Here is a 25,407-nt window from a genome sequence, read left to right as displayed (position 1 = left end):
ACATCAAAATTGAAGTATCAAAGAATTTTTTGAATCTTTGAAGTGTTGCCCTCTTTGCTATGCCCTACGTATAATTCCTGAGCCCATCTTCCCAAAGAAAGTATGTAAGTTTTACTACTCATTTGTTTTTGACACAAATGCTCAAAAATTTTCTGGAACTATCAGAGATGGTCATTCAAGGGTAGACATATCTGCAACACTCATACGACAAGTTCTTCCTCTCCCTCGTTCAGAAGCATATGACGAGATTCCTTATGAAGTCAGATGCAGATCAACTCTTCCTCAAATTGGGTATAATTTCTCTCTTCAGGGCAAACGAGACCCTGGGAAATATGTTCGCTGCCAAGTATCTTAATGCTGGTTGGAAATATGTGATGGGGTCATATGGAAGTGTTTAGGGCACAAAACTGACAGCTTTGACTAGTTGGATTTGTTTGAGTTATGAAATCTATATTCCATCGTTCGTGAAAAAAACATAGATTTTGCTTAATTGTTCTTCGATCAAATGGTGGAGTGTATCAGTGGCAACAAGCATCCCACATATGTTCCACGTCAATGATGGATTGCTCTTTTTTTGGCAAATGTTGGAATAGGTTATAACATCAATCATGGGGCATCTATTCCAACTCTAATTGTCTCTTTAAAGATAATCAATCCAAACCCTATAGATGAAGATATTCACATGTTTCAACGAATACTTCTTTGGATAGAACATCCATATAATTATGAGGATGTAGAATCTAAAGAAGATGAGGATGAGGATATCAACAACTCTTCTAGCCATGGTGAAGATGAAGAAGAAGAAGCCAATTCTTCCAGCGAGGGAGAAGATGAAGATGAAACAAATCCTCCAGTGACTCAAGTGGCTCTTCCCCTTCCGATGGTACACACATTGAGGTGGTTCCTATGGCCGATCAAGAAACAGAGGTTATTTCTCCCTCACTTATTCAGTTAGCATTTAGAGAGAATGAAGATGAAGTTGAAGGTCACGTATCTGACTCTCTGATGTCAGCCAAGGTATCTCCTCCAATACTGAATAAACACATTCATTTTCACTCTCCATCTCTCTCTCCTTCTCCTGAACCCATTGCATAGAGTGATACAACACTACCATTCGCTGATACATGTATTCCCCTTCTCACCGGTACTACTCCTCTGTGATCATCTCCACTTCATGCTGATGTTACTAGTATTACCTCTACATAGTCTCCTCCCCCTCAACTTGGCTGAGTCATTGGGACAACGTTTGAGTAATCTTGAGGCTAATGTGGCTCCCATAAACTGAATTGTCTCCATGGTAGAAGACATTGGGGATATAGCTGATTCTCCTTCTGATTCTCATCACATTGATCGGCCTCCACCACCACCTCACCTCCGCCCACTGATAACAATCCTCCAGCTTCATTTCAACCACATCCTCCATCAAATACTCCTATTTCAACTCCCTTTCCACCTCGCAACACTCCTCCAAGTTTTTCACCAGGGTCTTCCCCTTGGGCTGATGATGCCAAAAAGGGGAGAATCATGAATTGGATGTTACTTGCGTTAGTCAGCCTGAGCTTGAAAATAATAATGATCAGTCTAAGAATGAAGATGATGAAGAAGGCTTCCTGGATATGGACTTCATGACACAAGATGTTATTCCTCTAAACATCATTTATCCAAGTGCATTTTTTGAGGGGGATATTCCTTAGGGCACTCACAATGATGTTGATTCGACACTCACAATGATGTTGACTCTAATGATGATCAGCTCAACACAAGGAAAAGAAAGGCCTCTTCCTCAGGTGGGTGTAATGTTGCTGAGGAACGAAGCTCCTTAGCCCCTCCTCCTACCAAGAAAAGTAAGTCGGCTATCAACTTGGAAGAATTGGACAAGGAATGGAGATTGCCAATAGAGGAGGTCAGACAGATTTGCACTGAGCGAAATGCTTCAGTACAAAAAGAAAGAGATGAACGTCACTCTTTTTAACTTGCTCAAATGTATGCCTCTGCTGATGGAGGGTTTGGTGAACAAGGGAAAATCTTCAGCGCTTTAATAATATTATTTCCCAACAAAAAGGGTTTCGGATTTGAATGATCACATTGACATGAAGAAATTCGGAGATGTTCTTTCTCAAAGAACCAAGTCTGATCTCATCGTTAAGTTCAGATGTTCTAAACCCAAGAATGAATCTCTAAAGGTTCACATTGTCAAAAAGAAGGTAAAGTATGATTACACTGAAGTTGTGTTTGCTTGTGAAATAGTCAAATATGGCTATAATGAGTGGATCCAGAATAAAGAGATTATTTCCAAACATAAAGGTAGTCATGCTCAGGAGCTGAAATTGACACTGCAACAAATGATCAATAAATTTAAGAAGCTGAATTTAGTGCCTTCAACTAGTCCTTCTTAGCTTTCTTCCTCAACTTTAGCTCAAAGGCCAAGAATATCCAAACATACAAAGTTCCTTCTTCCTTTTGGAACTGTCTACATCAATAACAAGTTTCCATTAGGTATTGAACCAATACAACACATGTTCATTTGGGAACCTGAACATGGCATCTTTTATCTCGATGCACGAAATCAAATGTGCTTTCAAAGCGCTGATGATCTTCCTGCTGCTCCTACTGAGCATTTGTTTCATCTTCGCTTAGAGTGTATAACTCACAAAGAACTGGAGAGGGATTATCACGTGCTGATATCAATAGAACTTAGCAATCGTATTGAAGAGCTTAAGGAAGATGATTCTAGATAGGTAAAACCTAAAATTTTTGATGATGCTGATGAGTTCTCTGGTGATTAGATCTATGTTTTACTATGATACATGCAAATTTGATTTCCAAGGTTCATAACCTATCTAGCATAGCATGGGGAACTTTTAAACATAAATGCTAGATGTAGAACATACCTTATGTTGTTTGGATTCCTTGAAAACCTTGTGAGCCTAGCACCTCAAGTGTGATGCCTCAAATGTCTCACACAACACCACAATACTTGGAATAACCTTGAGAGAAGTTCACTAACACCTCAAAATCGGCTAGCCCTCTTTCTTGCTTGTACAAGTAGTGCCGATTTTGCTAGTCTAGGGGTCTTTATATAGTTGTGGCACAAGTAGGGTTACACCATGTAAACCCTAATTGACATGGCTTTCCATATTCCATGATCCATGGGTTTGTAACCTCCATGGACTATCCATGGAGCACCTTATGGGTTTTAGCCCAATCCATACAAACCATGGATCATTAGGCCACTATACAAGAATAGATGATTTACACAATTTACCCCATATATTTAATTAGTCTCTTTTTGATCACTTAATTATTCCAAATTAATTCTTTGATCAATACTAATTAAATAATATTATTAATATATTAGAACTTATAATATATTAATATACCTTAAGTGTCCTTTCTCTCATTTTGGTCTATCCAAGTGTTGCAATGCCATGCAACCCAAATGGACCATGCCAACCGGGTCAAGTACATACCAGAAATAGTTATGGAATTAGACACCTTATCCAACAGTCTCCCACTTGGATAAGTCTAATAACTATAACTGCAAGTATGACTTCAGGAACCGATCAGCAATCGTAGCTCTTTCAAGGTCTCGCGGAACTAAGATGATGATGATACGCCATTTAAGATAAGTGATCATATAATCATCTGTTCTAGATATCAGCCGGACAAATACATTGAACAATGTATTACTTAATTGAACACATCAACTTAGTTCTGACCGGGCCCGATACATGGGTCAACACAAAATCATCGAGGGGCCCAGATATCGCTTCTAATCCAAGAAGGAACATATAAACTTCGACTCATATGCTTGTTCTACTAATTATTGAATTATGCACAAAAGCACGTTTTATAGCATCGAGTTACCAATGTGTTTTCGTACAATCAATGTATAACCAACTCATAGTCAACAACTCATATCTCTAGGTTTGAAGATTTATATGATATTACCGTCTCACGATCACTCGAGATAAATTCCATGAAGTGATACAAGTGAGCGTGGGTTGAGTCCAATACTCAGGCCTTATAAGCACTCATGAATGTTGCAGCAACCATTGCTATTTCTAATAAACCTTAGACAATCTACAAACCCAATTCATGACAGTCTTTAATTCAATACTTACTTCCAAAGTATGACTGACTGTGGAGAGTTTGAATAATATAATTATTCTGGAAGTCAAAACATGCAAAGTTGAAACAATAGTAAACGATTAAGCATAAGATAGTAACACTTTACTCATAAATAAACAATAACTTTTATTTAATCATCAAATGTCAATTACATTTTACAAGTTTCAAAACTATCTAATTGCTAAAACTAATATCATCCTTTAGCCCGATGCGCCTCGCATGCTGTAAATGCTTAACCATACTCATTCCCTTCGTGAGGGGATCTATTGGGTTCTCATCTGATGATACCCTCTTTGCCACGAGGAGTCCTTCTTCTATTCGATGTCTGATGAAATGGTATTTTCTGTCGATGTGTCTGGATCTCCCGTGATCCCTTGGTTCCTTGGCTAAGGCAACTACACTTTCACTATCACAGAAAATCTTCATAGGCTCCTTTATAGCTAGTACAACCCCAAGGTCTCCAATGAAGTTCTTTAGCCATATAGCCTCCTTTGCTGCCTCGCTTGCCGCTATATACTCTGATTCGCAAGTTGAATCAGCCACTGTCTCCTGCTTGGAACTTTTCCACGAAATTGCTCCTCCGTTTAAGGTACAGACCCAGCCCAACTGAGAGCGGAAATTATCCTTATCAGTCTGAAAGCTAGCATCACTATACCCTACTACTCTCAAGTCATCACTCCCACCAAGGGTAAGGACCCAGTCCTTAGTCCTCCGCAGGTACTTGAGAATGTTCTTTACCGCAGTCCAGTAAGCCTTGCCAGGGTTCCCCTGATATCTGCTGACCATGCTCAACGCAAAGGCCACATCAGGACGAGTACAAGTCATAGCATACATGATCGAGCCTACAGCGGAAGCATACGGTACTCGACTCATCTCAGCCATCTCAGCCTCTGTACTCGGGCTCTAAGTCTTACTCAATCTGGCCTTACTCTGGATCGGTAACTCTCCTTTCTTGGAATTCTGCATGCTGAACCGATTCAGCACCTTATCCAAGTATGTACTCTGACTAAGTCCAATTAGTCTTTTACTCTTGTCTCTCAAGATCCTTATCTCTAGGATATAGGCAGCTTCTCCAAGGTCCTTCATAGCGAAACACTTCCCAAGCCAGGACTTAACCTCCTGCATGGTTGGGATGTCATTTCCTATGAGTAGTATTGTTGGATTAATGTCTAAGTCCATAACTATATTTGGTATGTACTTGACCCGACCCGGCATGGTCCATTTGGGTTGCACTTCACCGGCACAATTTATATGGATAGTCTTTTGAGAATAGTATATTTATGATTTATATTAATATATTATAAGTTCTAATATATTAATATGGAATCATATTATTTAATTAGTATTGATCAAGAATTAATTTAGAATTAATTAAGTGATCAAAAAGTACTAATTAAATATTGACTCTTATATACATGGAATGGGCCAAGTTCATTTAGGTTGGGCTAAGCTTTCATGGATGGTCCATGGAGCTTTTAACCCATGGATCCTATGTAAATGAAAGGTCATGGGTATTAGGGTTTACATGGATGTAACCCTAATCCTCCATAATATATAAAGGGGTCCTTGGCTCACAAAATTGGTACAAGTGTGTGAAAATAAGAGTGGGCCGATTTTAGTGTGCATACATATTCTCTCAAGTTCTTCCAAGGTGTTTTGGTGATTTGTGATTCCATTTGAGGCTTCCACTCTATTGGGGCTAAGCTCTTAAAGCTTGAAGACATCAAGCTACATCAAAAGGTATGTCATCTAACTAGAACTTTGTAGTATAGGTGCTTCATAATATGCTAGTTAGGATGAAACCTTGGAATAGTTAATATTTGCATGTATAATAGAGAAAACATAGATCCAAGGTTTATAGGGTTGCATGTACACCATAGGAGTGTTAGAATGCTCAAAACCCAACAGTGGTATCAGAGACATGGGTTGTTTTCTGTTATATTGATGCAAATGTTTTATTTTCAAGTTGAAAAAAAAGGAAAAAAAAACATGACGTTTGTCAAATTTTAAGATAATTACTTGTTTTTGTGAAAAACTAATTATTTGTAAAATTTGAATCATTTGCTATATGAGTTGAATTAGGTCAAATTTAGTAAAAGATAAAATGATATGATTATTTTATTAGTTTTAAAAGTTTGATCTAAAGAGTTTTTTGAAACCTCCATAAGTTATGGATATGAAAAGGTTTTTAAAAAAATTGATTCAAAGTTTTTTATGGAGTTACAAAACTTGGTCTTAATGTTTTAAAGAATTCCATAACTTGTTCTTAAGTTATGTTCTTAAGTTATGGAACATGAAAAGTTTCATCATAAAACAAGTATTTAACTCCATAAGTTATGGAATCCAAAAGTTTTCAAGAGTTACAAAACTTGCCCTCAAGTTTTGGAATTTGGAAAAAGTTTTTTATGATAAAAAAAAAGAATTGAATTCTAAAACTCTTGGGTTCATAACTTAAACAATTAATTAAATGGTCTTAATTTTGAATTTAATAATTGGAATTATGATGTTTTTATTGAATAATTCAATTAACTCTTATGGACTTTATTAGTAGAAAATTAAAGTGTTTAATTAAAAGAGAATTAATAATTCCATAATGACATGGTTTAAATTTAATTAAATTAAGAGTATAGTTTAATTAATAGATTAAACCACCAAGTATTTTAAATGTCTAAAATACACCCTTATACTATTATAATATTAAAAGTTTAATATATTATATGTATAAGAGCAAGTCGTCTTACCATTAGTAGGCCTCATTCACGAAGCCGGTCTATAAGGGGGGTATAAGGTTACTGCCTATAAAATGGCAGTTTAATGGGTGTCCACTCTCACCTACCGCTTCCTTGACTGGTGGAGGGTCGTTAGCCGAACAGGTAGGACAAGGACTATAATTCTCCATTCATTATAAGTATAATGATAAATACTAAGTAACTAAACACTTATAAATTCCCAATCTTAGTTACTTAGGAAAATGTGAATAAGGTGCTAATCCATGAAATTACACTTTGCACTTTGTTTAAGCTGTTAGTGGAGCGTGTGTGGTTAACCGACACACTAACCTGGACTTAACAAGGTAGGAAAAGGGTAACTTAATGTTTATCATAGTATCGTTGGAGCGTGTGTGGTTAACCGACACATCGATTGAGGGGTAAATATTAAGGGTACCAAGTATATTTGCATGGTTACTTCACACCTTGTTTTGTGATCCTCGGCATCCCAGTCACAAAACCTGAAGGGCACACTCGAGATTGAAACATGCCATTGAAAAGTTCAATGAATCTCAAAAGAATCTAGGAGTTTCAAAACCAATTAAAACCTAATAATACATTTCGTTTATCTTGGTGGAAATTGGTGAATCGTCATTCACCTACCTTCAAATATTTTATAGCTTGGATTTCGGCATCCCTCTTCCAAGTTATAAAATAGTTTGTTGGGTCCTAGCCTTAATATATCATATTGGGTGTTATATTAAGGACTTAAATCAACTTTACGTGAATTTCTCCCATTGTTGATGTCTGGTTTAGACAACAATGATCTTCCCAAACCAAGCTTTCCTAATGAATATGACTTCCCGAGTTTGGCTCATGGAAGTCATACTTCTCTTCCTCCACCTCCTCCAATTATTCTCCCTAACCCACAAGTTCAAGGTCACTCAAGCCCTAATGGCAAGCAAGGTCTATGTGTGATCACATCTTAGAGATGAAGTCACATATTGACAAGCCGGGAGAGTTGGGTGTCAAAGTCTTGAGAAAGTTGGATGTTCAATCACTTTCTAAGTCACATAGTGAGTTCCTTTGGGACTACTATGAAACAGACTATGACATGAACCTTAATGATCATATCTATTTGCTTGGTGCTACTGAATCAGCAATGATTTGGAACGATAGTAAAGCAAATTTGATTAGAAGATTAACTTCCCAAAAACTTTATGGACAGTGACAATGGTGACACTGGAAATCTAGAAAAAGCATTCTCTTCCCAATGGAAAGGGATTGGCCATAGTCAACCCGGTTGACCAAATGGTAAAGAGAAAGGCTAAGTCTGAGATAGTCCCATTACCAAAGGGTCCATATGTTTATTTTGCCAAAGGAAGGGGCGTTGATTGCAAAGCTGCCAAATTTACCTAAGGATGTTAAAGTCAATAAGTTTGACTCTACATCAGGTAGAGCCCATTATCTAACTCTGTTAAGTTCTATTATGAGATCCTCATTACATGATGTGACTGGGTCACATGTTGATGTTTTAAGAATCAAAGAATAGAGAGAAATCTTAAAGGAAGTATATGCTGATTCTGATCGCGAAGGTGGATTTCGATCGCATCAGAATTTTGAGCAGTTGCTTAAGAAGTTATGATATATTGCTAAGGAATAGATAACAACAATTTTATTTATTTGAAGTATCCTTACAATGGCATTTGTGGAAAATTGTTGCTTATATGATTCCACTGACAGCAATATTGGAAAATGGATTTGATTCTTTCATTTGTGGTAGTGTCTAAATTTACCAAATCAGGAAAGTTCCTCATCGCCCAAGTTTCAATTGGACCGAAACTTGGAATCATGCAAGTTGAATAGTATGATGAATGAGAACTTTCAAGCGTTGGAAAATCAAGACTAATTACTTGTTCACATGGATGTGTGAGTCAAGTGAAGGACTAAAGGGATCGAGTACACATTCTTGTGTATTGGTCATGTCCACCACAAAGCTCGTTAAGACTATTTGATTTACTAAAGTTTAGTAAATATGGTTATACTTACAAGTTTAAGTATAATTCTGAAACATTGGAAAAGTCTCAATGTATGGCAGAACGAATGGGAAGAATCAAATTAGGCATAAAGATAAAAGTTTCTCAAATCTAAAAAGATGGGAGAGTACTTTAGTATAATGTTTGTGATCATCTTAATGATTTAGAAATCATATCACAATTAGTCCTATAAAGGTCATCTTAGTGCATTCTTATGACTAAGAAGAGGAGTCATGAATTGTTGAAATGGTTAGATCAGGAAGATGAGTCATACTTCGTTCCAAAACAATTCTTAGAGTCATTCTCCAAGATTGTAACTTGAGTGACATATCTTAAGGAAAGGTTTAAAACACTTGTCAAATGTAAGAGTAAAAGTGTCCTACTCTTGTACATTTGAAATTGGTAAGTTGTGATGTTTTGGATAAAACAAAGACCAACTAAGGCCAATTGTGTGAAGTGTTTGTCGTGATAAAGAATCTGCACTATCTCTTGAATATTTGGCAAGATAGTCTTATATGTCAAGAGGATAGTGGGAGTCTTAAAGATCCTAAAAAGAATTTCAAGAACTAATCAAGAATAAAACCTGAGGTTCTTCACTAGCACACGACTTGAGGTTTATAAACTATCGTGTTGACATATTCTGTGCCCATTCCAGTTAAAGTTGGCTTTGCATAGGAGTTCTGAAAGTTCTCAATTGGTTGCATAACAACTTGGAAGCAATGGCAGGCCCTGTACTGCTAGGTGGCAAGAAGTTAAGATTGCATAAGTTCAGTCCATATGAGTTTGGATTTGTCATTATCCTTGTCTTGTGACTATGGTTTTGACGATTCACATGGATAAGAACACATACACCATAAAATCTAAGGGTCATAAGGTTTCTCTTCGATTCATGAAAATGATGGTGAGGAAACACTTCCACCAAGTAGATTTGAAGCAGATGGCAAAAGTTCTAAACAATTGAGACTATGATTACGGCATCCCTTTTCATAGTTCTGAAATTGTTTAGACACACATGCATGCTATCTAAGGCAAGGTGTATGATTTTGATAAAGTTTTATCAAAGCATCTCGTATCAGAAATCTGAACTTTGGTAAGAAAGTCAATAAAGTATTGATTTGTAGAAGTCCAGCTGATTTCTGAGTACATGTCAAAGCTAGTGGGAGCATAAGTGTTATGCTAATAATCATCATGTTAGTGGGAGCATGATAATTATTGTTAGTGTTGCAAGTTAGCAATGTTAATTATAGAAAACAAAAGTTTCAATTCGTGAGGCTGCAGGGATTGAAAAAGTTGTTTTGCTATAATTAAGGGAGATGATATACTTCATTTCAATTCTAAAGGCTTAGATTGAGACCTTAATCATCTTTAGTCAGAAATATATATATGAATTTCATGTTGGATTGGTTCAACTTAAGGAAATTCTATATATTGCGTTCTCAAAATTCGATTATGATTACGACATCCCTCTTCATAGTCAAATTTTGAAAACATGGCAAATAAAAATATTGTAGCAAAAGACTGGTCTAGAATCATGTCTTTATGTGAGACATCATGAATCGTGTACCATTTGCTTTGGGTACAGGATCGATTGCATGTGCCATAATATTTGTCATTTCTAAATTTTTCCAAATGCCTAGAGGCATTAAGAAGGGAAAAGGTCTAGAATTGGATATGACTAAAATGATTAAGCAATTGTCGAGGACAATCTGAGGTTTACCAAAGATTGGTTGCTCAGGGACAGTTGGAAGTATAGTGCTAATTTTGGAAGGACCATATTGACATATTCTGAAAAGAGGCATCTCTTATTCAGAAGTGATAGTCAAAATGAGAATATGGAGTTGTCTCCATAGGTGGAAGTTATCTGTGTAAGATTAGAAAACTTAATGCAAGAAGCATGTCCAAAGCAATGTACTTTGAATATGAGACTTAGTTTCCATGGAGTTGATCTCCATTGGAATACCTTATAATGACTGTTGACAAGTCTTTGTGACTTTGTACATATTCATTACAGGAGGGTCAGTGCATATAAGTTTAAAATCTAAACAGATTTCGATAAATGATAGGAATTTGAAATTCTCACATTTTTCGATAAGGATTTGGGAGTGTGAAATTAGAATCATTGAAATTATGTTTAATTGGTTTATTTCACAAAGTAAGGATCATAGACAAACATAGAGTGCATACTTGGTGTATGCCAAAGCTATTGTTTAGAAAAACATAGTGTACATGCTTGGAGCATGGGACAACTAGTGTTTTTAATTCAGGTATAAAGTTGATAAAACCGAAACAATGAAATAATGAGTAATCAGTATGGTGATAACTAAAAGTGGTCTATTTATATTCATAGGGTTTGATACCATATTTGATTCATTTATTCTTGTGTTTCATTTTGCATGTTTTGACTTCCAGAATAAACTAGGTCATTCTTCCTGAATGACTAAGTTATTCAAACTATCCACAGTCGGTCATATGTTGGAAGTAGATATGAATCAAGACTGTCATGGGTTGGCTTGTAGAGGTCTAAGATGTTGGACAAAGTGGTGCTACAACACTCATGAGTGCTCATAAGTTCTGAGTATTGGATTCAACCCACGCTCATTTGAATCACTTCATGGATTTTATCACGAGTGATCATGAGACGATAAATATCTTATATTCTTCAAACCTAGAGATATGAGTTGTTACTATGAGTTGATTATACATTGATTGCATGAAAACGCATTGGTAACTCGATGTTATAAAGCGTGCCTTTGTGTATGATTCAACAAGTAGTAGAACAAGCCATATGAGTCGAAGTTTATCCATTCCTTTTACCTTCGGGATAAAAGCGATATATGTGAGAGCTTGGCCAAGCCAGGACTGATTTGATTTGTTCAATCAGTCAGTCATCATGAATCGGAAATCAGGAAACAACAAATGGACAGAGAGAATGATTTATAATCCATGTCTCAGTCCATATGATATCTAGAATGGAGAAATATATGATCCCTTATCTAATGGACAAGTCATTGACAAAGGTCAGAGTTCATCGGCAAGGTCAGAGTTCGACAAAAGCTTTTGAGAGCTACGATTGCTAGTCAGTGTTTGAAGTCATACTCAATAATAGTTTTAGACTTATCCAAGTGAGAGACTGTTGGATTAATGTCTAAGTCCATAACTATAATTGGTAAGACTTGACCCGACCCGACATGGTCCATTTGGGTTGCATGGCATCGGGATAATTGGATAGACAAGATGAGGAAAAAAGGATACTAGTGATTTATATTAATATATTATAAGTTCTAATATATTAATATATAATCATATTATTTAATTAGTATTGATCAAGAATTAATTTATAATTAATTAAGTGATTAAAAGGAACTAATTAAATATGGACTCTAAGATATATGTGTGTGATGGGCCAAGTTCATTTAGGTTTGGCTAAGCTTTCATGGATAGTCCATGGAGTGTTTAACCCATGGATCATATGAAATGAAAGGTCATGGGTATTAGGGTTTAACAGTAATCTCCACACTATATAAAGATGTCCTTGGTTGGTGAAATGGGACTAGTGTGTGTCACACTTGGGGCACTAGGCACTCAAGCTTCATGAAGACAAGTTACATCAAAAAAAGGTATGTATTTTATCTATTTTATTACCCCAAGTATATGATATTTGTATGCTAGTATAGGGTAATATCTTGGAAACTTCATATTTGCATGTATAATAGAGAAAACATAGATCGAAGGTATTTAGGGTTGTATGTGCACCATAGGATGTTGTAGTATACTAAAACCCAACAATCCAAAGGTGGGGAGGCTTGTGGGACAATTGCTCAACAAGTGGTGAAGCTAGAAACGCATTTTGGAGGCTATTTTGGGGTCTTTTAAGGGGTGTACGACCACATGAGTGTGTGCGGCCGCACACACCATGTGTTCTTGAGTTCTGGGCATTACTAAGCACTTAATCAAGTGTTCTTAGCAAGATTCAAGTGTAGGGAAGAAGTACTTACTATCCGAAAGCTCGAGAAGGCCCAAAATCGCCAAGAACAAGTGTGTGTTCTTGGTGTTCTTGGTGAAATCGATGAAGATTTGAAGATCTAGTAAAAACATGATTTCCAATGGATGAAATCAAAGAGTGTTACTAGTTTGGAAGGATTAGCAACAAATCAAGTGAAGAACACTTACCTTCTTGAAGATCTAGGCTGAAAATCGGATGATAGTTGAGAGAGAAATCGAGTTCTAATCCTTGGAGAGTGAAAAGGGATGAATGAAGGCCAAACCCCTCCTTTGTACACGTGAGTGTACTACCAGGAGAGGGGTGTGCGGCCGCACACCCAGTGTGCGGCCGTACACTCCTGATGTTGGAGTGTAAGGCTCGATTTTGGTGCTAGAAGTTTACGCGATCCATTCCTATGCTCAATGCTTGAATGTACTGACCTTTGGACCTTTAAATGGACTCTAAACGAGGCTCAATGATAGCAGAAATGAGTTTGACACTCAGTCAAGTTGACTGGCGAAGCTTTACTAGGCAAAATTTTAAATTTTTTCGGGTTGTCACAACAACGAACCCCTCCAAGCCATCGTCGATCGGTTCTTTCTCTCTCCTCTCAAGATCTGCGCAGAATCCACTCTCCACTTCTCTACATCATCTCTCTCCGGTCGTTGCCGCCATCCCATGGACAAGCTCTGTTCTTCTCCGAGATAACGGGTTGCTCCATCCACCAACGACTTGGTTGCCAAAAACCCCTGCAATTGTAGGTGATATATCCTCCTCTTTGACCTAAAACTCGATAATACGAGTTGAATTTGTTTTTTTTTTTGTTTTTTTGGAATGTTTTGCTTCTAACAAATTTCTATTGGGTTTTAGGTGTTGATGTATGTATAAATTTTGATAAAACTGTTATTAGGAGCATCAATTTCAGTCTCTTAAAATGTTAATGTAGGTGATACTTGAAATCTGATTTGTTTGAAAATCTGATGCTGAATTTTGATACTTGAAACAACTATAAACTTGGATTCTGAAATTTTTGTTATGAACTTTGATTATCAACTTGTGTACATGTTGCTAATGGTCAATTTCTTGTTGAAATGGATGATGTTCTAATTTCTCCACATCTGATGATATGATTTCTATTGACTTGTGCTGAAAAGTTTTGGTTAATTTTTTGTTGATAAAAGACTGATAAATTGTATGGTTGTTTCTTAAGTGTGCAGGAAGTAGAAGGTCTTTAGTTCACTAGTTGCAGCATGTATTGAAAGAAGTATTTTTATTTGGCTATTGTATGATGTTTATGTTTCCATGGATTGAAAGAAGTGAATTTGGAAGAATGTATGTTTAATTTGATTATATTGTATGATTTTTATGTTTCAATGGATTGAAAGAAGTGAATTAAAAAGAATTTATGTTTAATTTCATTATGGTATGATCACTTGTAATTTTTATCATGCATTTATCATTTAGCACAACATAGAACCATAGAAGGGTAAAATAGTCATTTGTATCATTCAGATTATAATTCAGAGGTTCCAACCAAACGGCATGTTAAAAGTTCAGATCTTAAAAGTTCAGACCCTCTTAGAAATTCAGATCTCTTAAAAATTCAGATCTTAAAAATTCAGATCCTGTCAAACAGCCCCTAAATAGTAAAGTATTAGCTTGCATGCATACCAAGTAATGCACCATATTGGATTTAACAATGAACTTAGAGTGTATTGAAGCTAGTTAGACTAAAAAAGAAAACTATTTGACCAAAAGAAATTCATTAATGACATCACTGTTGAAATTCAAGCATTGATGGTCCCTTTGAAGTTTTTTTGTGACTATAAGGGTAGATTTACCTCGAGTATGGATCTCAAGTGACACAAGCTCACATAAAACATACTAAGTAAGTATAATCATAATTGATAGTTGTTTGAATGTGAAGACGTCATATTCAATAGAGTTATATCGAAAGATAATCTTGCCGATCTATTCCCTAAGCCATTGCCACTGACCAAGTTTGACACCAAAGTGAAGAGGAATTAGATTAGTAAATGAGTTGGCTTGATCACATTTAGTTTAGCTTGTTGTAGGTTTAAATACTAAATTCGTATAAGTCTTTATCTGATTTGGTGATTATTAAGTGAAGATTTTAATATATGATGAAGATCACTCATTTAATTAGCTTATCACTATGTTCTCCTTTAGCATGTTTAGAAACCACTTCCTATTTTTTAATTTACTCAAACATCCATAATCGTCACTCTTGGAAGTAAGTAGTGATTTAAGACTCCCATGAGTGTTAGTGGATTCTCCATAAATATTGGACATAGCATAGAGATTGTGATAATACTCATCAGTACTTAATGGAGATTTAAGTATTAGAACAACCCAAATTTAGAGATTACTTCATGGATCAAGTCATGAGTAATTCTAAGATGATAATATATATTATTCTTGAAACATAGATATATATGATATTTTGCTTTACTAGTCTGTTGTGTATTGGTCTTTTCCAACGTTCTCCATAAATGGTAGTCATAAAATGTATTTCCATCTATCGTATGATGAGTAGACAAAAATTATGTAGTTAAAGTTTATTTGTTCGTTCTGCCTTAACGAGAGAAATGATATCTATAGGGCACTCGATGATTTTGTGCTGACATCTAATGTGTATGGACAGGTCCTAACTAAAATTGATGTGTTCAATTTAGTATTCAGATGTAGTCATTACAAATCTTTATCGGGGAGCAATAATCTTGAACCGTGAGATTGACCCTTATCAATGTCTCAGGTTCATACATATATCTAGAACAAAGAATAGTTGATCACTTATCTAAGGGCTGATTCCTGATTAGATTAGAGTTCGGCAGTTGTATTGGATGGATAAATCTCTATGGATTATAATAGAAGTATTAGACCTCATATAGTTGATGATTTGTCCAAGTGGGAGACTGCTGGATAGAGTGTTCAATGTCATTAACTATTGGTAATATTTCTAATAATAATATGGTCCTTTTGGCTTGCCCTCATGATCTAATTGAGCTGAATAAGTAAAGGATAAAATAAGTTTATTAATTTATTAAAGTTTAATAAATTAATTGGAAATTATTTTGAAATTAATTAAACAGTTTTAATATATAAAGGCGTTGAATATTAATTATTTAAAAGTTAATTAACTGGAATATTCCAGAATCCTTTAAAGGATAAGGGATTTTCAAAATCTACATCTATCCCACATGAGATTGGAGATGTATTTGTGGAATGAATTTAAGGCATATAAATATGGTGTTAGGGATCACATCCTCCTTGATCATTGGCTCCGAGATTTCGCCAACTTCCTCCTCTCTTCATAGTGGATGAAATTTCTTAACCCTTACTATGGTTTGTAGAAACTTGTCACTTTCATGGTTATTTTTAATTCTACGTTTGGCGTCTTTGGTATGATCCCATAAGAGAGATTCCTACTATGGTCATCTTCATCCATGTAAGGTGGCAAGGATAAGTTTGCAACCAAAAAGGTCTTTAGCTACAAAAGATGTATGTTGTTTTGTCTTTTTTAGTAGTTACAATAATATACTGAAACCTAGATTTATTAGGGCGTATATACATTGGATTAAATTTTGATGTTTCTATTGCATAACTAATATGTATAAATTGCTAAAATCCCACCATATATAACACAAAAGGTTCTATAGTAATTACCAATTAAAAATAACTAAAGAATGGTCTTCCTTTTTTTTCACGAGCAACAAAAGTATTAAAGTAAATCATATCAAATTATTAATTAACTATTTTTCTGTCATGCAACAATCTTGAACGGTTGAACATGGGAAAGAAATTAAAGAGTGGGCCAGAAAAAATATTTTGATAACGCTGTGGCAAGGCCTCAGCCGTCTTTAGTGATTGTGGGCCCGGTAGTTCAGTTTTTAATGCAATTGAAAGCAGTGAGCCAATGTCTTAAAAAAGGAAACAAAACAACACAGTATATTCTTTTAATCCTAAATTACAAACATACCCTTGGTAGATATTTGTTTATATTTTTGTATCATGTTTTCCGATATGTAAATTTCTTGCAAAACATAAACAAACAATTAGTTTTATTTTTTAGAAGAAAGTTTTTAAATATCCATGTACTGATATCAGTTTCACATTTTAAAACCTGCAAAATGATAATAGGAACCTGCTTTTTTTTTTTTTATACTTTATGTATATCATGTTTTCCGATATGTAAATTTCTTGCAAAATATAAACAAACAATTAATTTTGTTTTTTAGAAGAAAGTTTTTAAATATCGATGTACTGATATCAATTTAACATTTTGAAACCGGCGAAATGATAATAGGAAACTGCTTTTTTTTATACATGGATATAAAGTATACAATTAATCTTATGATCTATAGTTACTAGGTGTGAGACTAATGTATTACATGTGTTTATTTAAAAAAAAAAAAAAAACTAAATACAAAATTCTAAACATTTGAAAAATATGAATTTATAAGAAAAGTAAGAAAATATTGAATTATAAAAATTAAGGTGTTTTTTTTCTCTTTTAAATTTAAACAAATAATTTAGATAAATAAATAAAGAAAATTAATAAATCTGTAATTTGGTAATTTTGAAATTAGAAGGAAATGTCATTAATGAAATTGATATGCATTATTATTGAATATAAATACTATCTACAATTTAATAAAATAAAAAAAATCATAAAATGACATGTGAAATAAAAATTAATTTAAAATAACCACAAAATTACATGTAACAAAATAAATAAGAATATGATATGTGGCAAAAAATCTTTATTTAGGGAGGATTTCTACACCGTTTCATATTATTAAAATTTCATTTGTTTATTTAGTTTTATTTTTTAGGGCATATTAAAAAACAAAATATTGTAATTCATGATTTTTTATCTTTTGTATATAAATATCCACATCGAAATATAAACAATTACTTTTTTTATTTAGATATCCAATGATATTCATATTGTGAGTGAGATCTACCAATTTTTATAGAGAATAATTCATATGTAATTATCATTATACTCATTTTTTGCGACAATTATTGATCTTTCATTAATTAATCATTAACATATAATTTTTTGATCATTATTATTTAACATTAATGACGATCTTGTACAAATATCGTATAATATCTATCGATTATTTAGTCTATATGACTGTATTCACATGTAGACGATGAATATAAATGAAAAATATCTATATAAATGATTAGTAATCGAAACATATCACAATTACATATGAATTCAAATAAATATTAATAATCACTCACAATTTGACTAAATTCACATGTAAATCTAATTTAGTCCATATAATTTTTTTTATGTTATTTCAACATTCTAGTCATAGATAAATGAATTTATAAAGTTTCACACATATGAATGATCAAGATCGGTTAAACAACGTTCATTTTATGTGAATTAATATGCATAAAAACAAACGAACTGAAACGATAATATTTTACTATAAAGAGACATTTTTTTTTATCATTATATACATTTAAAACCCCATAATCTTTTAATTTTTATTTTAATAAAATTAATCTATAGATTTAAAATATGTCATTAAATACAAAATATTATCTTATTATTTGTAGGCTTTTAAAATAATTATTATAGTACACTTATTTGTTAATTTAAATATTATGTTAAATTCAAAACAAAATAAAAATATAAAATAAACTTAAAACATATATTTAAATACTAATTTTCAAAATAGATAAAAATGTTTAAATATGGTAAATTTGAAACGCCAAGTCAAATTAAATAAGACATCGAAAAACTATTTTTAATTATAATTCAATTAAGTGGTTTTAATTAATTAACTAGAAAAATTACATTATGTTTACTTACAAAAAATGGTTCATATATCAATTAATCATCATAAAATTAAATAAAAAAAAATAGATAAGTAATTTCCAAATTAATCAATCTTAACGTTAAATTTTAATACTAAATCGAAAACCATGTTTAGTGTTATCTAAACTCAAACAATGGGTAGATGTTAAGTCAATGTTATAATTCTGTTAGACGTATATATTTATAATATGGTTCAAAATAATTGGAAATTTCTATATCTAACTTAGTGTAAGAGTTATTATTTTATAGTTAATGTCTTATTAGATTAAATATGTATATGCAAAAAAAAAAGATGACTATATAGTTTTATTCTGCATGAATATTTGCCTAGTTTTTTTATAAAGCAAATAAATGCGAGATTCACATTAATGTGAATATGAACGACTTGAAACTAAAAATAGTATCATTAGATATTGATAGTTAGATTCGATCGGTTGAAAATATAATATCAGTAGATGATTATATTGGATTGGTTGTATAAAATATCATAGGATAGCCAATGATGAATAACCCTATAATGAAGTATCTTAAAATCAACTAAATTACTTCGTAACACTCTTTACTAGGGTTTTAGATGTCATTTTATGCATCTTTTCTAATAGTTTTTATTATGTTATGCACCATATTTTATACATTTGGTTTTAGATGTCAACATATGGTTTTTACTAGAATTCTCCTACTGCTCATGTTTTTATGTCTTTTTCAGGCATTTTGAAATGAATCATTATTCTTGAAGCTTTTGGGAAGCAGCTTTGATGCATATTTGAAGCCTAATATAGGTAAAACACACTGAGATAATGAATTCATGTTTGAAACTCGCGTATTTGAAGTTACACGATCTTATTTTTCATTACATGATCGTATCTTTATCCCGCAACATTTTGGACCACTTAAAATACCATTTGGAGACCTCTTGAAGTAAACATGATTACACTGACCAAAAACACATGATCTTGTTTTCTGGTCGTGTTTTTGGTTCGCAAATTTGCCAATCTTTAGAAATCAATTGTGGCACTTCGTAAATGTTACATGATCAGGAGGTCCAAAACACAATCATGTTTCTCCAATTACAAGATCATGTTTTTGGTCAAAAGTCAAGAAATGGAAATCTACTTCATTAAAAAATGTCCATACGAATTATTTTATATTTTTTGGAAACATGGTTTTCGAAACACGGCCATTTAAACCCCAAAATCCATATCTGACACTACCACATGTCTATCAATACCTCCATTACTTCCAAATCAAGTCAGATTGTTGCACAACTTTTCTAGAGGGCGTTCAGATGATTTTCTGGTCGTTTGGACACCATCATGCAAAATCAGAGAAGTGGGAGATTCAAATCATAGAAGAAGGTTAACATCAAACACAAATTTTATCTATCGATAGTCCTCCTCTGCGATGCGATTGAAGAACAGTGACAACTTCCAAGACCCACATGATAGATCCAAAGAACGGGGAAGCTTTTGAGGACGACAGAGATGGAGAGGGGATTGCGAGAGATTTAAGTGATTTCTTTATGATTGGTAGGGTCGGTGGTTCTTCAACATTTTAAAGAAGAGGGAGGAAGAGAGAAATTAGAAAAAGGAAAAGGAAGGGTGGGTTGGCGAGGTCAGGGTTAGGTAAGAAGTGGGGCCTTTTTTTTCTTTTATTTAAATTAATAATAGTTATAATAATAACATTAAATTAATTTTAAAAGAAATATAAAAAACACACAATAGTAATTTTATATCTCGTAAGAGATGAAACGTGCAACTTTTAGCCAAAAAGAGACAGTCCGAATTAATTTTTGAAAATAAGGATTGGACGTGATTTTGGACACCTGCACAAGAGACGGTTCATGTAATTACTCTTAGTTTAGTTTATTTGATTTTACTTTACAACCATTATTTATAACTTTAGTTTGTTTTTAGCCATATCGAGAAAAAAAAACTTAATTTCCAATTTTGTAACGACTCCAACTTTTTATGTTATTAATCATTAGATTTTGTTTTTAGTTTGTGTTTCTATCTAGTGGTTTCAGTTTTGTGCTTCATAAATGTTTGATTTTAAATTTTGTTTAGACTAATCACCTAAATTATGATTAAATAATTCTAGTTAATCAGTTGTTAGAATCCATAATTGTTTTAATCAACTAGTAATAAGTAACAAATATCAGGTTGGTTCCACATTGAGATTTAAATATGATATAAACTGAATATAACATATTATTTTGTTTCCGAGCTTGTGAGAAGTATTGAATATTGCTAGAAATTTTACACAAATCATAATGTTGCTTTTCTAGTTTAATTAAGAGCTTATTTGAATAAGTTAGTAAAAAGTAAGGATTAACTCAAATAGCTTGTTTTGGTTAATGAATTTGCTAAAGGAGAACTTCATAGAACTTATTAGTAGTTTTCAGTACCAACTTAGATAGAACCAGGGGCGAGGCTAGGTAATGTCAAGGTAGGTCCTTTGACATGCCTAAATTCTAAAATTTTACAATAAGTTATATTTAAAAAATATTTAGGACCTACCTTAAATATTTTGAAGGACCTACTTTAATGTGTTTGACAAAAAATGAAGGAAAAAGTGATAGAAACTGTAGATAATCGAAAGCATATCTTATTTTTTGGCATGAAAGAATCACACATCGACTCCAGGAAGAAAGTTGTGAGAAGATTTTCCATTATAAATAGTTGTTTCCTCTTTCACACTTCCAACTTACTCTAAGTATAAGTTGGTTTTAGTAAAAGGAAATACTGATTTGACTAGCTTGTTTAACCAACAACTTTTATACATGTTGCACTGGTTATTTTTTTTGTTGTACCAACCCGATTGAAACATTTTTCTTTTGAACCGGTCTGGTTGAAATTAGTTAAGGAACCACGTAGTTTCTACTCTAGACTCGCCACGGGATAGAACGCATCTTAAACAACCATATTTGGATTAATTGCATAATTAGGCGAGTGGCAGCAAAATAGAAACACTTTTTAATATTGAATTTTCTTAACTTTATTTCACTGCAATTTTTAGTTCTATTTTAAACAACGCCCTATGTATCTTTTATGTTTTGACTAGTATGTGTCTAATGCAAATAAAAATTGACTTTTAGGGTGTGTCCCTGAGGATTCGACTATGTTTTTTTGTGCTATTCTTTTGTGTGATCGAGCAATGATTTTTATTTGTTTAGGTGTAAATGACACACCTAACATAAGGTTTGTCATAAATTAACTAACAACATTTAATGAATGAGATAAATTAGGACATGAGAAAACCATGGAATACATCAATGATCCACCTACACTAGAATATGGAATTTGACACATGTAGTCATTATCTTCATTTGTCTATGAGCTTAAGTTGATGATAATTGGGAATGAACAGCTAACGATGTAATCACTGGTTTGGAAGTATGCATATTAAAACCATTGATACCTTTATTAATATACCCATTTTGCATTAGGTATAATTTCCCATATGGTATGCCCTTGAAAATCTACAAGCCAAATATTTTCTTTGTCAAACCCAAATCATTAACTTCTAGTTATATCCATTTTTCATTAGGTATAATTTACCATATGGTATGTCCCTGAAAAACTACAAACCAAGTATTTTCTTTGTAACACCCAAATCATTAATTTTGAGTTCACAACTCAACTTCTTCTTTAATTTATCAATATCTACCCTATCATTATAAAAAATCAACAATTCATAAACCAAAAGAGTAAATGAATTATGAAAATTTATCATTTTTCAAGTAGACGTATTTATTATATTCGGACATTTTAAAACCTTAAGAAATCATGAAGGTGTCAATCACTTATACCATTGCTTAGGGATTGCTTCAAACCATATAGAAATTTATTTAGCTTACATATAAGGTATTGTTTTCTAGGCTAAATAAAACCTTTGGGTTGATACATGTAAATATTCTTCTTCTAATTTATCATGTAAGAACACAATTTAAACATCTAATTATTAAAGGTAGAAATTATTTAGAAACTATGTTTAGCAATTTGGTAATCGAGATATGTTTCAAAATGGAACAGAAGACATCATTAACTTCAATACTTGGCATTTGAATATACCCTTTTGTGAATAACTTTGATTTGTATTTTACCACATCGCTTAAAAACGATCTTCCTTTTTCCTTTAAACCCATTTGCAGCAAATATGTTTCTTTTCTTTTCACAATTTCACTAACTTCTACATGTCATTATTTTCGAGTGAATCCATCTCATCATGTATAGGTATCATCCACCTTTTATAATCAATAGAAATAATAGCTTTAGGATATAATAAAGGATTAATATAACTGTTGATTTCCTCATCCATTCAATTATACAAAAGGCAGAAGCAACAAAATCCGTTGTATTAGTAAACCTCTTGGGAGGTTTAGGAATCCTTCTAGGCCTATCAACATGATAAAACCTTATGTTAGATGTGGAATAGGTGGAACATCTTTAGTAGTAGGTACGATACAACCTTGTGGTAGATGTACAATAGGTGCAATCTGTTGGATTAGGTGTCTAAGCCCATATTTGATTAGATTATTCTTGTGTTTCACTTTGCATGTTTTACTTCCCGAATAACTAGGTTATTCAAACATCCACAGTTGTTCATGCTTTGGAAGTAAGTAATGAAGTAAGACTGTCATGAATCCGACTTTAGATTGTCTAAGTGTTTAGACATTGCACAAGTTTGTTGCAGTATTCATGAGTGCTCATGTAATAAGATTTGAGTATTGGACTAAACCCACGCTCACGTGAATCACTTCATGGATTTTATCACGAGTGATTGTGAGACGATAATATCTTATATTCTTGAAACAGAGAGATATGAGTTGTAGTTTACAAGTCGTTTACACATTAATGATATGTAAACGCACCAGTGACTTGGTGTTATAAAATGTATTGTTGTGTGTGATTTGATGAGTAAATTGAGCAAGCATATGAGTCGAAGTTTATCTGTTCCTTTTACCCTAGAGGGATAAAAGTGATATATGTGGGCCCCTCGACGATTTATTGATGACACTTAAGTTCTTGGCCAAGCTTGGACTAAATTGATATGTTCAATTGTAGTATGTTGGCAGTCGTCATAAATAGGAAATAGGGAAACAACACATGAACAGAGAGAATAATTATAATCCATGTCCCAGTTCATACGATATCTTGTAGAATAGAGGAATATATGATCTCTTATCTAATGGACGCGTCAGAGTTCGACAGCGGCTTTTGAGAGCTAAGATTTCTAATCGGATTTTGAAGTCGTGCTTGCAAATATAGTTATTAGACTTATCCAAGTGGGAGACTGTTGGATTAGGTGTCTAAGCCTATAACTAAAATTGGTATGTACTTGAACCGAAAGTAGCATGGTCCATTTGGGTTGCAATTCACTGGAACAATTTGATAGGATGGATATTTGAGAAAGAGGTTATTTGTGATTTATTAATATATTATAAGTATAATAGATTAATTGAGAGATCACATTATTTAATTAGTATTGATCAAGCATTAATTTGGAATTAATTTAGTGATCAAAAGAGACTGATTAAATTTACGGGGACTGATTAGGTAAATCAGTAATACTTATAGATTGGACCAATGATCCATGTTGATTAGGGTTGGACTAAACCTTTACGAGAGTCCATGAAGGTTTACCCCAAAAGGCCTATGAAATGTGAAGAGTCATGGTAAATTAGGGTTTGAATGGATGAAACCCTAGGCTATAAAAGTAACCCCTAACTCCCTAAAATCGGCCAATACATTCAAAAGGAGAATACTAGCCAATTTGTGCTTCCTAGCCTCTCTCTCACAAGCCTCCTTTTGTTCTTGGTGTGTTGTGAAACATTTGAGGCATCACACTTGGGGTGCTAAGCTCTTAAAGGCCAAATACAAACAAGCTACAACAAGAGGTAATCTTCTAAGTAGTTTTTATGATTCATATATCAAGTTGTATGCTAGTTTAGGCGTTTCATGCTTTGGAAAAACAATATTGCATGTATAATTAGAGAAAAATTAGATCCAAAGCATTAGGGTTGTATGTGCACCATAGGGATGTTATAGTATATAAAACCCAACAGTGGTATCAGAGCCATGGGTTGTTTTCTGTTATATAGATGCATTCTATTAATTTTCAAAGCTGAAAAATTTCAATTTTTGCTGTCTGACAGCTGGTCTCGACGAGTCCCATGAGTGGACTCACCGAGTTGGATCATCTGGGGATGAACTCGTCGAGTCCATGCCCTGACTCGATGAGTTGGGCAGTCTGTTGGCAGAATTTTTCAAGTTTTGGCCTGTTTTGGATTAGGATCATTACCACAAACTGTTTTGGTTCATAAAATTTAATTTTGTTGATATGGTAATGATTATCCCCATCCAATAACATGATGATTGCCAAATTTTAAGATAATTACTTGATTTTGTGAAAAACTAACTATTTGTAAAATTTGAATCATTTTGCTATAAGAGTTGCATTAGGTCAAATTGGTAAAAGATAAAGAATATATGATTATTTTTATTAGTTTTAAATTCGATCTAAATGTTTTAAGAGGTTACAAAATTTGTCATCAAGTTTTGGAACTCAAAAGTTTTTAAGGAGTTACAAAATTAAGTCCATAAGTTATGGAATCAAAAAGTTTTCAAGAGTTTCATAACTTGCCCTCAAGTTATGGAATATGAAAAGTCTCATTCATGAAAACATTAA

The sequence above is a fragment of the Lactuca virosa genome, chromosome 5 (genome assembly GCF_052849685.1).
Source record: "Lactuca virosa cultivar CGN04683 chromosome 5, Lactuca_virosa_CGN04683_v6, whole genome shotgun sequence".
Taxonomy (NCBI): Eukaryota; Viridiplantae; Streptophyta; class Magnoliopsida; order Asterales; family Asteraceae; genus Lactuca; species Lactuca virosa.
Note: the sequence above shows the minus strand (reverse complement) of the source record.